The sequence below is a fragment of the Lotus japonicus genome, chromosome 5, assembly GCF_012489685.1.
Source record: "Lotus japonicus ecotype B-129 chromosome 5, LjGifu_v1.2".
Lineage (NCBI taxonomy): Eukaryota > Viridiplantae > Streptophyta > Magnoliopsida > Fabales > Fabaceae > Lotus > Lotus japonicus.
The window spans coordinates 8,280,633-8,294,943 of record NC_080045.1 but is presented as its reverse complement, the minus strand read 5'-3'; positions in this window follow the sequence as shown (position 1 = coordinate 8,294,943).

Here is a 14,311-nt window from a genome sequence, read left to right as displayed (position 1 = left end):
ATTTGGGTTTTGCAGTAGCTTGGCTATCAATTATTAATTCTTCTATTTTTATACGTTGTCTGTTTGACTTTAGATGGTTGATACACTTGGGGTGTTAGTTTTTGTTTTGGTTTTCATTTTACCCTCCTTTAGAGTGATGTTTCTCAAGGATCATAAATATTTTGAATAACATTTTGTTTCATAAAAACAAGGCTTTTTATCTCAATGAACTTTGAATACATGCTTGAATATATACTTGGTGCTCACCGACTCACAATGTGGAAGGAAAAACTCATATTGTCCATTTAGTATTAGAAATGGACAAATTTGGTAGTTTGTGAATTATAGCAGCAAAATATTACAATAAGAAGCTGTTATTTAGGTATCTACATATATATTTCCTACACGGGTTTTTGAACTCCAATCCTAGATTACAGGTACAGAATCACATAAATGGCCACTCTCTTTTATCTTTGGCAATTATTTTTTTAGGAAGTTTTAATAATATCACGTTTGATATACTTAACTTTGGAAAAAAAGGGGCTAATTTTGCAAAATCAAAACATAAGACCCCATTTCATTAACATTTTCTGTTAAAGGTAATAGGTTCATTGACTAAAGGCCCAAGGCCCTAGCCCACGAAGGGAGGAAACAAAGAGAGAAGGACACTGAAAGTTCCAGAAGAGGTCAAAAGCTAGACAAACACCCACCTAAGGCCCCGTTTGGAAGAGCATATTTGAACTTGTCTGATAGCTAGCATAAACGCTTTTGTCAGTATTTGGGAGAGCTTATGAAAACAACTTATGACTTATTTTCATAAGCTACTAATAAGAGCTTATGAAAAAGAGCGTATCCTTATATATAGCTTATTTTCAATTTATTTCAATAAATATTTTAAAATAGGTTATAAATAAGCGCTTATGTCATAAACACTTATGACCATAAGCGCTTAATTAAGCTGTTTTCCCAATGGGACCTAAATACAAAGAGAGAATCATATTATTTAGTCACGTGGTGGGACCTTAAGCACTAACTTATCTTTTAAAATTAATGTTTGTTGTATTTTTTTTGGAAATTAATGTTTAGGTCCAAACATTAATTTTAAACGTGGGGTTTCCTTCTGTGTTAGTGCTTAAGGTTCATACATCACCCATACAACAAATGCTAATTTTAGCATTGGTTATTGATTTCACTGCTATACTCCTCTGCTAGGGTTTCCTTCTGCGTGCCAGCGTTGCCCCTTCCCTGGTGTTGTATGGACCTTAAGCACTAGTGCTTAATTAAGTTGTTTTCTCAAACAGGATCTAATGTTTGCTGAATGGACCTTAAGCACTAGCACAGAAGGAAACCCCACGTTTATCCTTCCAACAGTTTGTGCAGGATAGTAACTTACTGGATTTGCCTCTGACCAATGGAGAGTATACTTGGTTCTCAAGCCGCAATGAGGGGCTGTGTCTCGCCTGGATCGTTGGCTGTTGTCTGAAGAGGTTATGAGAAACGTTTTGGGGCTGCTGCATATTTTTCCAGCTGCTGTTTTGCTGAGATATCGAAATTTGCTAATTGCTGTTAGGAGCTTGCTGTTTTTATTGTTGATGTATGCTGGTGCTGATGTTAATTTTGTCGTTGATGTTGCTGCTGTTGCTGATATCGCTGTTGTTGTCGTTGCTGTTTGCTGCTGATGTTATTGCTGTCTTAGTTGCTGTTGCTGATTTCTGTTTTGCTGCTGCTGTTACTGGTATTTCTGTTGCTGTCGTTGCTATGCTGTTGCTGCTGTTGCTGTCATGTTTTCTCTGCTGTCGTAGATATCTATTCTGCTGCTGTTGTTGCTGATATTGCTGTTGCTGTCGTTGCTATGTTGTTGCTGACGGTGCTATCCTATCATTGATGTTTTTCCTTGCTGTCTTGCTGATGCAAACCGCTCCTGTTTGGTTTATGTGATTTTGCTGTTTGGTTTTGGAGTTTGTTTTATTGATGACTATTTCAAGTCTGCTACTCTGCAAAGGAATATCTACAGCGTCAGCATTAAATTCGAGCTTGTTAATTAGTTTTGGTTTAGTTGCAGTTTGGTTTTCCCATGTTGGTGGTACTCTTTTTCCTTGTTAGGTTTTTATCCCATTGGGTTTTTCCTAGCAAGGTTTTAATGAGGCTCCTTCTTGGGATTCTGTTATATGCCATTCTGTGGGTTGGTGGTGGGTTTGTGCACTTTCAATTTGCACCTTTGCTATTGTAATGATCTTTCTTGGACATCTTGTACTTCCTTCAATCTTGGGTCATATTTTAGGCTCAGGCTTTATTATTAATAATATACATTTCGCTTTCAAAAAAAAAATATTAGTACAAAACACAATAATTGAGTGTCTCAATTTATGTTTTTGAAATATTTACATTTTTATGATGATCGTACATTCATTACTTTCATTATTAGTATTTCAATATGACTCAGTACAATATCGTATTTTTCCGTGCAACGCAGGGGTAAAAATTAAGGTTTATTGTACTTTTTTTGGTGCATAGGAAAATTAACGTTTGTTGTATTGAACGAACATGTATTAATTTTTTTCTGAGTAAATTATTCAATTTACGTATTGGAAATTGTTCTATTAAACAACATAACTAACACGTAAGATACATACTATCATGTTTTCTTAAAAAAAAAGATGCATAATATCACAATTTAAATTAATTAATACATATAAAAAATGAACAACTTAAAATTTCCGTGCAACGCACGGGTCATCACACTAGTTATATAATATGACTACTTAAATTCTTTTTATTGTATATATAGATTCACTTTTTTTTTTGGAAGAAACACAAGAATTTTAATTTCCATCAATTAAAATTAGTTTTTGCAGAAAACAAGGATGAATACCGTAGGATAAGGAAATTGTAACCAATAATAGGTATTCGTTTTTTGGGTGTTTTAAACCAAACACCCAACAACTTGAAGAAAAAAATGATACATGAATGACCTCAATCATGCATGATTGTTCAAATTGAAAAATAGTTTACTTTAATTAAATGTCTAATTCATAATTTTATATTCTCCCATTTATATTTTTAAAGTTTAAGTAAGATATAGGAGTAATGAAACAATGAAAGATTTTACAACATTTTATTAGTTTTATATTATATGTTTTATTTATTAATTTTTTTCTTGCAAAAATTAAATTTGTTTATATAAAACACTATTACTAATAATTGTTAAAATTGTACTTCTACGTTGCACTTCCTAATTCTCACGTTGCAATTAAGATAATCCGTTTTTCCATTGTTCTGCAACCTTTCTCAAGTCTCAATAATATATACTATATAGGTACAATTTTGTTGGGCCTATGACACTTGCTTTCATGGTCTAACCCATTACACGACCCTGGGCGATGGCGAAGGGTGGTGATGGCGGTGAATGGTGGTGATTATGAGAGTGGAGTTGGTGGTGGTGGCGATGTCAGTAATGACGGTGGTGGCAGTAGGGTGGTGGTAGTTGTGACAAGTAGTGTATACGACATAATCTTATTCATTTTAATATATAAGAGTAGAATGATGTATTGTACCAATTAAACTAACCCTTATTATCATGATTTTAAATGTTAATATCTTATGTATAATCTTCATCCAAAAGATTTTTTTTTAATTAACATTAGCATCTTAGCTTTTTAAATAATGTGTGTTTATGTTTGCGCTTATGGGACCTAAAAGATAGTGACCCAATGGTCACTATACAATATATATATATATATATATATATATATATATATATATTAGTTATTTTGGACATGTGCCTTTCAAATTCATGCTAATGTGCTGAAAAGTAATTTGAGATTTAAAATATGAAAATATTAAAAAAGTCTAGAACATGGCCGCCTTTTATTTTGTCAATAAAACATAGCTGTCAATTTCTACAGGGCTTTACCTATTTATATTCATCATCTCTTGATTAATCTTGCGATGATATTCTGGGTGATAAAATTATTTAGGAAAGTATTAATAATGTAGTCAATTCAGAACAGAAAAAAATGACCGTAAAAAAAAAAACTATAAAAAATATTGTCATCAATTATGATTATGATTTAACTTATTTTGACTATCATATATATTAAGAATGATTAACTAAAAAAATTTATATTAGGAATTATTCTCATCATCTTTAATTAAATAACATACCAAATTTACTTTATTGGATTTGGAAAAATATTAATTATATATATATATAATTATGTGACTGAAAATTTCGAAGTAAATAAACACAAAATTTTGTTTTTTTTATTCTGATTATCTTATCTTTATAAAAATGGAAAATATATAAAGCACTAAATGAGAATTCAAATTTCAAAATTATTTTAATTATGAATCCTTTTTAAAATAAATCAGGTATCAAATATTTGAAAAAAAATTAAATTCAAAAATGTTCCTATTAGATGCAAAATTAGTCAAACATTAAATAAATTATTAATCAAAATAAATCAACCTTTCGAAGATTCAGATAAATATGTGTGTGTGTGTGTGTGCGAGAGAGAGACAGAGAGTATAAAAATGTCATGTCAAGATTAGATAACAATAATATTTATATTTAAATTACATGATTAAAAGCTCTCATGGGGAGGAAAATTTTACTTGAAAATACTTCTACATAAAATTTAATATAAAATTAATTTTTATAAGAAGATTTCATTGGTTTACAATATAATTTCATGTTATTTTTTTGTACATAATAATATAGTCCATTTTCATTTTTCGTGAAAATTGCAGAGATAAAATTTTCCTACGGGGAAGAACATTTTAACAAGAAAATACTTTCATGTTAAACCTAATAGAAAAATAAATTTTATATAATTTAAGTATATTTTTATAATTTTTAAAATGATTTTATGGTTAAAATATATAAAAATTGTTTGAAATTTTGGAGATTGTGTGATATTCTTTGTGCTTTTGTTTTGTTGAGTGGTCATAATTTTTAGACTCTTAATTATAGCAAGTAAAAAAAATGACAAATATTGTTTTATTATATCAATTTTGTTATCTTTCAAAAAAATTGTTAAGAATCATTGATACATGCCTAAATTATAATATCAAAATTTGGCATGCAACGTACGGGTAAGAAACATTAATACTTATTTAATGGGGAGAATTTTTTTACATGAAATACTTCTAGATAAAAAGTTATTATAAAAATAAATTTTAATATGATTTCATCGGTTTATAATATAGTTTCAAACTAATTTTGTACTACATAACAATTTAGTCCAATTTTATTTTTTTATACAAATTACAAGGGAAAACCTCTCTTATTGGGAGGAAAATAAAAAAAAAAACTTTCTTTCTTAAACCTAATAAAAAATAGTTTTTCATATAATTCTAGTATATTTGCCATAATTTTTAAAATAGTCTTAGAGGAAAAATATATAAGAGTTTGTGAAATTTTGGAGATTGTGTGATATTTGTTGTTGTAATTTTATTCTTTTTGAGTGATTATATTTTTTTAGTTTCTTAATTCGAATTTCTAACAGCTAAAAAATCAAAACAGGAGATGACATAGACAAACACATATCAACAGAACTTCCTGACCCCATACTATATCCAAAGCTATATAAGGCGGTTTCGTCTTACATGATTCACGGGCCATGTGGTGTCATTGATCCGAAATCTGTTTGCATGGTGGATGGCAAGTGTCCTAAGCATTTTCCCAAAAAAAAAATCAAAATTGCACCACTATTGATGACGATGGATTCCCTATATATAAGAGAAGGAAAACTGGAATTACTGTCTTAAAAAAATGTGTTCGTCTTGACAATGGGTAACTTTATTTCGTTGTTAACAAGATGACTATTACATCTTATAAGTTGATGAACATCTAATGCAAAATTATTATTGTCGGTTTAAGTTCGTTCTATTTCCTTTACAATTAAATAAATCTTTATTGATTAAATCAAATATGTACACAATTTGATATATATATATATAATAATAATAATAATAATAATTTTTGTTGGTACCTTGCAGTATTGGCTAAAACTTGGATGACTAAAAATAAATGCAATGATGTCATAATTTATGATTTATCTTTCACAATCATGATTTGTGCTACTATCATATTCTTTGTTTTCCATGATTAATATGTGTTTATCGTCTGCTTTATTGGTGATTCCTAATTAATATTTATGATTTGTACTATTGTGTTCATGTTCGTGAAGAATGTGAAACAAGTTCATCTTGAACTCAATTAGGCTTAGAAGAGAATTTTTTTGTCAACTTTGCTTAGCATTTCAGACTCTTCTATTTCATATGTTGTTCAATATATTTAAAAAAAAAATCAAGATATTGATTAATGTATTAAATACAACAGACATATTCCCCGTGCAAGAAGGACAAAAATAAAGCAGAAAAACAACAAAGAAAAACGCACAGAACCTACTTAGAGCAAGAAAAGCAAAAATAAAAGAAAAAACAAAACAAAGAAAAAAGAGAGAACAACAAAGCAGAAGCATAGAAGATAGAAAAGAGATGGCAAAACCTGCCACCAAAACAACAACAGCCCCCAAGGCCACCGAGAGGGCACCAAGGCACATCACAGCTCAAGCACAGCAGCAAGAAAACAGAGAAAGCAGGGGCCAAAGACAGGAAAAGGGGGAGACAAAAACCAGGGGAAAAAGAGAGTCAGAGGCCCTGAGAAGCACAGTTTTCCCAAAGAGGCTCAGCTCTATCGCAGCCCAGTTTCGCAAGAGAGTCCGCCTCTGAATTAGCTTCTCTGAAAATGTGTTTAACTCCCAAGCATCTGACTTCACACACCAGCCAATCAATTGCATTCAGATCGTTCAGAAGGACCCAAGGTCTATTTGCTGCATTATTTACCCACCCAACAGCCAGAGAGGAATCACTATCTATTAAAACGTTAGAGTGTGCAAACTCCTTGCAGAAAGAAAGGGCCCAAAGAATGGCTTTTACCTCAGCTTGGAAAGCCCACAGAATGCCCGTGGCAGCAGAAAACCTACCAATGGTCTCTCCACCCTGCTTTCTAAGAACACCCCCAATACCACTAATACCTGGAGAGCCTCTTGCGGAGCCATCGACGTTAAATTTAAGGGAATTGGCGGGTGGCGGGCACCACACATGGTTCCTCAACGGCTTCAGCTTCGTTTTGCATCTAAGCTTCTCTAGGTGATGAGTGAAGTCAAAAGCTGAAAAAGGACATTCCTTCCACCAAGCTTTTGTTCACCACATAATTCTCATAAGATGTAAGTCCCAAATCAATTCAAAATTAAAGTCCTTTTGCCCGAACACTTGATCGTTGCGAGCCAGCCAAATGGACCAAACCACCGAGCACGGAATCAGCTCCCATAACAGCTTATCAGATTTAACACAAAGCGCTGGCCACTCCTCCAAGAGCATTGAAAACGATCCCGGGATACACCAAACAATCCCTTCTCTAGCCATGGTTGTATACCAGAATTTCCAGGAGATGTTACACCATAAAGCAAGGTGGGAAACCGATTCCAATGTTAGCCCACACGTTTCACATAACCCCCCATTCTCAATTGCCACACCTCTCTTCAGTAAATTCTCTTTGACCGCCACTCGGTTCTCTATGAGCTGCCATACGAATAAGCACACTTTAGGGGGAATTATTTTTCTGCACTGGTTAGAAAGCAGCCATGAAACAGTCCCATAACTTATGAGTTCTGCAGCTTTATAGCCATCCTTGACTGAGAAAATCCCATTAGGTGCCCCTGTCCACATTATCGTATCTGACCCCTTGTTAGGAACTACTGAACTGATGACAGCAACTAATTGATCATACCTTGGTCTTTCCCAATCGAAGAGACTTCGCCGGAGTCCCAAGTCCCAGAGCCAGCGCCCGTTGAGGAAAGAACCCAGCTCGCCTACTGAAGCATTCTTGTTTGTAGCGAGAGCAAAAATCCTCGGAAACCAAAAATGGAGGGCCATGGCGTCGACCCACTGATCATGCCAAAACCGAATCCTAGAGTCTTGGCCAACAACACAGCAGCACCCTTCCCTGTATACTTTTGCCAGAACAGAATCACCAAGTAAAACCTTAAAAATATCACGTACCAGAATAGAGCATTTGTTGAAGTTGGTCGCCGACAAGTGGAGGAAAAGTCTCTGGTCGTCCCAGTTATACTTAGCGCACAGGACCTTTCTCCAAAGAGCCTTCTTCTCCTTTCCAAACCTCCACGCCCATTTGAGTAGGAGCATCTTATTTTTCCAGCTCAAGAAACCCACACCCAAACCCCCAACCTCCGAGCTTTTACAAACTTGTTCCCACGCTATCCACGGGATTCCCCGCCCCCCTTCCACTCTACCCCATAAGAATGCCCTCATTAATTTTTCCATATCACTAATTACTCCCATAGGAGCCAAGAACAAGGACATGTGGTACACGGGAATCGCACTCAAAACTGACTTCAATAGAACTAAACGGCCGCTAAGCGATAGGAACTTGGAACCCCAAGAACCTAACCTGACCCTCATGCTTTCGATAACCGGCTGCCAAAATCATCTCTTTCTTGGGTTATCGCCAAGGGGGGCACCAAGGTATTTTATAGGGAGTGTCCCCACCTCAACATCCAACAACGACGCTGCCCGACCTATATCATCATTGTTTAAGTTGCACCCGAACACCTGAGATTTGGCATAATTAAGTTTCAGCCCGGAGATAACAAGGAAAGCTTCTAACACCGCCGAAATCCTCTCCAACTGGCCCACTTCATTAGAGCAGCAAATTAGGGTGTCATCTGCAAACTGTAGATGATTAATCCATAGTTCTCGACCAAGGCGAAACCCACAATGCACCTCGAAGCTAAGTAATTTGTTAAGCATGCACGAGAGTCCATTTACGCAAATATTGAAGAGAAGAGGGGACAAGGGGTCTCCTTGACGTAATCCTTTCTCTATGCGGAAGAAATCCGTAGGGGAGCCATTTACTAGCACCGCCAATGAGGCTGTAGAAACACATTCCTCAATCCAATGAATCCACCTTTTTCCGAATCCCATTTCCTCCAAGATGTTCAGAAGGAATCCCCAATCAATATTGTCATATGCCTTAGCAAAGTCAAGTTTCAGAATCAATCCCCCCTCTCTACTGATTTCCATCGCATGAACTACCTCATTGGCAAGCAAGATACAATCCGCTATTTGTCTTCCTGGAGTGAAAGCGAATTGGTTTTCCGAGATAATGTAAGACATAACTCTTTGGAGGCGAGCCGCCAGAACTTTGGAGATTAGCTTGTAGATACTACCAATTAGGCTAATTGGGCGAAAGTCTGAAACTGAATTTGGGTTTTCTGTTTTAGGAATCAGGGCAATAAATGCCGCATTTAGCCCCCTAACCAGCTTACCATTTGCATAAAAATCATGAAACACTTTCAAGACATCACCTTTTAGCATCTCCCAATAGACTTTGAAAAAATTGAGGTTGAAGCCATCCGGCCCCGGGGCCTTATTTCCATCACAACTTTTCAATACTGCCCAGATTTTTGCCTCAGAAAAATTCTCCTCTAACAGCTCTTTGTCCTCCCGACTCACTCTAGGAAGATTATCACACTTGAACTTGGCTTGCACCCTTCCTGAACACTTGAAAAAGGAGTTAAAATGATTGAAAATTGCTAGTTTGATAGCCAAAGGATCCGATAAGCAAACCCCATCAAAAATCAAGTTGGCAAGGTTCTTGTGATTTTCTCTCACTTTACACACTTTGTGAAAGAAATGAGAATTTCTATCACCCAACTTTAACCATCTTAATCTGGACTTTTGGAGCCATCTACTTTCTTCCACTCTATATTCTTTCCACAAGAGATTAAGGACCTCAAGCCTTCCCCTTCTTAGCTCATCCGAGACGCCATCCCTCTCCATATGCACCATAGTCTCATGCAACTTGTCTTCTAAGCTCTTTATTTTTTCTGAGCCCCACACCCCCTTTCTTTTTCGCCAGTCCCTTATTTCACCCTTAAGACCCTTAACCTTTTGTTGCAGCATGAACCCCGACCAACCTTCGACCAATGACGAGTTCCACCATTCCTTGACTAGTTTACTGAAACCATCTTCAAGTAACCAGCAATTATAGAAGGAGAAGGGTTTGGGCCCGAAGTCTTGATTGCCCAGATTGAGAGACACTGCCCGGTGATCCGAGAAACCCCAATCTTGAGCTGCTTGGCTTGCGCCACCAAACCGCACAATAGCCTCATCGTTAATGAGCCACCTATCAAGTTTACTCCATAGCCCTTGGTTTCTCGTGCTGTGCCAAGTTGAATCTCCGTTCCTAAGAGGCATATCCACCAGCTCCCAATTCTCCACAAACCCTTTAAAAGCTGCATTACCCAAATTATCCACACCGCTGCCCCTTCTTTCACCGTCATTTAGGATGACATTAAAGTCTCCTCCAAGAAGGATCTGGCCTGTCACAACCTGAAGTTCCGCCCCTAGTTCCAGGAAAAAAGATCGTCTATCCCCCTCATTATTGGGCCCATAGACGTTACCAACAACATCCAATTCAGGGGAGTTATCAAATTTAACAAACAGTAGGAGAAAGCGTTTATTTTTTCTCACCTGGACCACCTCAAAAATTCCTTTCTTCCATAGGCTCACCAGACCACCTGCCGCCCCATATGAAGCTACAAACTCAAACTCCATATCAAAAGACTTGGCCCAGCTTTTTATTATTTTTCGACGGTTGTCATCAAGCTTAGACTCCTGAATCAGAACAACCTCTGGCCTTGCTTTGCTCAAAGACAATTTAACAGCCCTCCTCTTCGTTGATTTTCCGAGGCCCCTTACATTCCAGGTTACCCAGCATCTCCCCATTGAGCCGACACACTAGGGACGCAATCTGTGAGCAGAAATCTGCTTAGAGAGGGCTTCAATCACTTGTTCTTCTGGGCTATCGAACACAATCCCCACTGCCTTGCCAACAGAGAACGCATGTTCCGCTCTCGACCTGATCGATGAGGGAATAGAAGACGAACACTCCCCTCTTGGAGTTTCAGATATACTAGTGTGCGCAGCTACATGGCTCGCCGCAACACCAGGGAGACTTTCACCTCCCAGCGTAGTTGCAGCAAGAGAGCACCGCTTGGGTTGGCGCACCACATGGTGGGAACGATTCCGATTCAGAAAAGGTTTTTTGATTCTCGATACAGGGACACCACTGAGTTCTGGTAGTACCTCAGGGAGCAATGGCAAACGGACGTCGTCGTTTAGAGGAAAAGGGGGCCCCACAGAACCTGCCAAAGGCTCACTTGGCAGCGAGACAAGGTGATCATCCCCAGCTTGAGAGATTGGGGCATATTGGGCTAGATCAACAATTAATTTAAAGCCTTGGCCCAACTTCAATACCCTATTAGAAAGCCCACCATCATCAGTGGATTCGCTCCCCTCCAAACTAATTGGTGTTGGGGACTGAACAATAGGACTAAGAAAGCTGTCAAAGAGTCTTTCATAGTTGACTCTATTGAAAGACGTAGACTGTAGGTTGGAGAAATAACCAAAGAGAGGTGCAGAGGGAAGTACTATGTTGTGAAGCGTGCACCCCCCAAAACTGATGGAGAAAGTCAGAGGGAGGACACAGCTGTCTTCAAACCCCATTGTTTGAGGCAAAAATTTAAAATTCATCTCGAGGGATGGAAACGACAATGGATGCGTCCTTGTCAACCCCAGACACCTATGACTCGAGCCAACCTCGTCAGCTTCAGTAAAGCCGGTAGCCCTGACACCGTCATGTTGAGTAGCCACTACCTCCAAATCTCCTGCTTGCACCGCCTCAGCCTCCAGACGGTACGATAAGACCTCCGAGAGGTCCGCTGTCTCTTGCACCACCGTACCGAAGAAGCACGACGAGTATCCTTTGTTTGATTTTGAGCGTGAACACCAGAAAGAATCATCCCCCGTTGCTTGATACCCACCCAAATCTTGTTCAACCTCTAACCAAATATTGAAGACTACACCGTCAATGGTAGCCTCAAGGGTTTTGCTGGTGATTGTTGGCGAAGGTGAAGACACAAGAAGTCTGGCAAAGCTCAGGTGAATACGGGAACTGGTATTCTCATCGAGACAAATAAAGGTGCCCACCATATTCCCCATCATGGTGAAGAAGGCCCTGTTCCAAGCAACAATAGGCACGTTCCTCAGCTTGACCCAAAAAAAGTGCCTCGAGGGAGTCTCAACCGTGGTCGCCGGCTTCAGGAATTCACAAAAATCAGCTAGGATATTGGCTTCGTTACTAAGGAATTGCATACTTCTCTTGTTATCATCAAACTCAATCGCTACCTCCTTGGCACCAAGCGGTCTTACCTTTGCTGACACCCCATGCTCATTCAAACGACATTTGATGTCTTCAATATTCTGAGTACCTCTCAGTGAAGCAATCAGCTGACGCTCCACCCAGAGCCTATCAGCATCCGATGGTTGGAAAACCCCAAGAGCATGAGTATCAACGCAGGCCCGCTTTTGCACCCATATCATCTTCTTTTTCCCGTTGGTATTTGAGGTTACATTGGTCTGAGGGCTAATTTTGCTTCTGTCAAATTTCGAAACTGAGGGGGGAGAGGCCATTGTAACTCGGATGCGGTTTCTCCACAGGATTGTAGCATTCATACTCTCAATAGCCGCCTCAGCATCCTGCAGGAACTTGAACCTCACAAAACCAAATTTGGTTCTCCGGTTTGGTTTTCTTTTCTTCTGTACAAACACTCCATTAATCCTGCCAAATCTGGAAAAAGCCTCCCGAATCATGGAGTAGGAGACCTGGTCCTCAAGGCCATCGATAAATAGCGTAGGAAGAATTTGGTTCCGAGGGGGTCCAGCAGTCCTTCGCTTCGACACACCTCTGTGACGAGACCAACCCTTCCTGTAGGCCACCTCTGGTCTCTGGGATCTAAAGTGTTTTCGTTGACCTACCGTCTCAGGAGACCAATCACCTCCACCCATGATGGCCAGCTTTGGGTGATGGTTTTAGAGAGATGCCAGAGTTTCTCTCTCTAAGTTAGGAACGACTCGATTTCACTTGAGTTATCATTTGATTTAAAGTAAGTATAAAATATATTTATATAATTATATTAAATAAGTATATATAATTTCAGAATTTTGATGAGGTTGTTGCGTGCGCCGCGCCGGTTGACCCTCCTTCCCCCTCTGGCCCATATTTCACGCGTGCCAGAAAGGCTTATTTCCTAGGAAAATTGGCAGGTTTAGTTTTCCCTGGCAGCGAGGATGAGGCTATTCGGGGTCTGGCAGAATATCTTAGAGATAATGGGCATGTGAGTGCGTAGCATTCTTGTGTTTGCGAGCTTTCATTTTGGGTCTCTAGTTCTTTAGTTGGCTTATGGGCTTTCTTGGTGGGTGGTTTTTTGGTTTTTTTTCGCTGGTTTCGCCTTAGGTTGGTTTTCGGTTCGGTGTTGCAGGTTCCTTTTCTTTGTGCCCTCCTTGTAGGGGTTGTATTTTGCTTTTCTTATTCAATAAAATCTTTTGCTCTCAAAAAAAAAAATTGAATAAATATAATTAGAAAATATTAAATTTTAACTGATTCAATTAGATTCAAAACAACATAAAAACTGGAGATTTTATTAATTATAAAAATATTTCAATAAATTGAATCATTTTTACAGTAAATAAATTAACTTAGAATACGTATATTTTCAAGATAATTTTTAATTAAGTTTAAAATAATTGTAAAAAAAATAAAATCAATTTTATTTAAGTATAAGTAATCTTAAAATTATAATAATTATTTTTAGAATATAATTAATTATAAATAAGTCTAAAATACATTTAAATACATAGATCTATATAATTATGTGTTGAATACATATTAATATATTTAGAATTATGTTAAATATTTTTCAAATATAAATACTTTTAAATAAGTCCTAAAGTAGATTAAAACAAATAGAGAAATAAATTAAATCAATCTAATTTATAAATTATGAATATATTTAAAAAATTTAAATAATGTTTAGTTATTTTGTTACAAATAAATTCTCAGTTGAAAAATGTAGTAATTTAGAATACATATATTTTGAAAACATATTCTTGAATATATTTAGAATGTCCTTGAATAATAGCTCAAGTAGAAATAGTTGGTGGACATATGAGTTTGGAAGGGGGATGTCTAAGGATCAACTATGGAGGGTTGTAGTTTATCTTTTTGATATACCGAAAAAATATTTATAATAAGTATAAAATGTTATAGAATATATTTTATAATTCCATTATCTTTTTTTGAAACAAATCCTAATATATTTGAAGAAGTCTAAAATTTATTAAAATAAATATATTTATATAATTAATTTTCTTTAAGTCTTTTTTTCTAGATAAGCAATTTTCT